At 49.3% G+C, this 2500-nt stretch overlaps 1 long non-coding RNA gene across 1 annotated transcript in view; it reads left to right on the forward strand.

The window, feature by feature from the left end:
* Nucleotides 1–1418: 1418 nt before the first annotated feature.
* LOC130380002 (uncharacterized) overlaps nt 1419–2500 on the forward strand; it is a 4793-nt gene continuing 3711 nt past the window's right edge. The window contains exon 1 of the long non-coding RNA XR_008895193.1: nt 1419–1717. This is a non-coding gene — a long non-coding RNA (uncharacterized LOC130380002). The remainder of the gene's footprint in view (nt 1718–2500) is intronic.

Raw genomic sequence — 2500 nt, forward strand, 5'->3', positions numbered from 1 at the left:
GGGGGAGGTATGATAGAGAGCCTGTTAGAGAGAGGGATAATGAGAGACAGAGAGACAGAGACAGAGAGAGAGGGAAAGAGACAGACAGAGAGACAGAGAGAGAGACAGAGAGGGAAGGAGACAGACAGAGTGACGGAGAGAGGGAGAGAGAGAGAGAGAGAGAGAGAGAGAGAGAGAGAGAGAGAGAGAGAGAGAGAGAGAGAGAGAGAGAGAGAGAGAGAGAGAGAGAGAGAGAGAGAGAGAGAGAGAGAGAGACTGTGAGAGAGATGGCGGGAGTGAAAGCATAAAGTTATAAGAGGCGGAAGAGTGCAGGAGCAGAGAGACGGAGCGGAGAGCCGGAGAACAGAGCACTGGCGGAACAAAACGCGATGAATTATAGAGTGACAAAAACTGAGGGATTAGCATGTTAATGTATAGCTCGGAGAGAGGAGAAAAGGCCCTGTATCCTTCCTCTGCGTCTCCCTCCCTCTCCCTCTCCAATGGGGCCAAGGATAATATCTCAATTTCATGCCATGAAGATTTATTTTAAAGAGATCATAATGAGACTTTATTTTCATGCAAGGTTGTTTGTTTCTTAAAGATACAATTAGGCCTTTTTCAGAGTGAACGGAAGCGGCTGAATGGAGAGTTGGGTATTGGGTGGCCATCCTATGTCGAATGAGAGAGAGAGAGAGAGAGAGAGAGAGAGAGAGAGAGAGAGAGAGAGAGAGAGAGAGAGAGAGAGAGAGAGAGAGAGAGAGAGAGAGAGAGAGAGAGAGAGAGAGAGGGTTGTTTGTAAGCAATTCAGACGGACAGAGGGTGTTTGCTCTGCAGTGTTAGAAAGCCCCCCGCCGTGAGAGCTGAAATAACCCCCAGTCTCACGTGCTGCCGTCGGAGGTGGGCTAATGGTTCCGCTGGTGTTGGTGTCTCGCAGCGGACCTCCACGAGGGGGCGCTGAGATGGGACCCACAGCACAAAACTATTATCAGTTCGGGTTTTCGCTAAAAGTTGTTTTCTTCTTTATTGAATAAACATAATCAACATTTTTAAATTTTCGAATATTAAGACGAATTATAATATGCAGACCTAAATAACAATTCATATAAAATGTAGCATGTAAAAAGGAATATCTTTTTCTGCGCGTGTCAACCTTTTCTCTTAAAATGATTGGTATAATACCTAACCTATTTGCATAATTATACAGCATCATATTGATGCAATTAATGTTCTTGTTGTCGTGGTGTTGTTCGAATTATTTTTGTTATTTTAATGGTCTTCATTGTTATTGATAATTATGTTTTATTTGCATTCACATTATTAAAAACAATATTCTCTCGTTTTGGGAAGTTACACTCCCCGATAAGGACCAGGATTTAAGGTGTATCGGCTGGACCCTGCATCCCATGCCGTCCTCCTGGTGAAAAGGGGACGGAAGGACGGGTGTGAAGCCGGATGAACGCAGATAGCGCAAGCCGTAATTGGATTGAAACATAACCAACTCGCGACGAAAGATCAACTCAAAGTGCATGAGGATGCGACCGCGCGCCCCGAGAGTTTGCGCTTCCCCGTCTGTGTGAAAGCTATCCGTGAGTTTGCCGTGAATCGACAGCAGCTGCGGAGACATGGAGCAAGTGGGGTGCGTAGATCGGCTCGCCCACTTACCTCTCTACCCGGGATTCAGCCGCTGCCGCGTGGAAAGCAGAGCCGTAGAGCCGTCCGTGTGATCCGGTGTCGAGGGGTGAGTTCCTGTCTCGCTGGCGCACCGCTCCGGTGTGTTCGGGATGCTAGCGCGCGGTTCCTGTGCCATCCTTTCCCTACCCAGCACTAGAGCACGAGAGGCGACCAGCCGTGATGATCCGCTCTACGCCCCCCATTCACCACTCCTCAGGCTCCCGTCTCGCCCAGCGACACTATTGGGTCTCACTACAGGAGGGAGAGTTGGGAGGGAGGGAGGGCTGGGAAAGTAGCCAGCAGCGCGGAGTGTTATGACGATCACGGATCGCGGAGGAGAGAGAGCGAGGGAGACGAGAGACGCGCATGAAAGGACCGCACGTTAGCGAGTGGCATCCCAGCCCAACTGTATCTCTGTTTAAGAGCACCAACGCACACACACACACACACACACACACACACACACACACACACACACACACACACACACACACACACACACACACACACACACACACACACACACACACACACACACACACACTAGTGTAGAGCGATGCGATAGAGCGATAGAGAGGGAGGAGAGTTAGAGAAGGGAGGGGGGAGTGAGAGTAAGAGAGAGAAGAGAGGGAGAATTCGAGATAGAGTAAGGGAGGATTGAAGAGATATACAATATAATTGGGTGATGAGAGAGAGAGAGGGAGAGAAGAGAGAGAGAGAGAGAGGTGGAGGAGGGAGAAAGTGAGGGAGAGACAGGGTTAGAGAGTGAGAGAGAAACTAAAGGAGGATGGAGGAGACAGAAAAGATTAGAGGCAGGGAGAGTAAGGGAGAGAGAGAAAGGAGGGGGGAC

Source organism: Gadus chalcogrammus, chromosome 3, assembly GCF_026213295.1.
Source record: "Gadus chalcogrammus isolate NIFS_2021 chromosome 3, NIFS_Gcha_1.0, whole genome shotgun sequence".
Taxonomy (NCBI): domain Eukaryota; kingdom Metazoa; phylum Chordata; class Actinopteri; order Gadiformes; family Gadidae; genus Gadus; species Gadus chalcogrammus.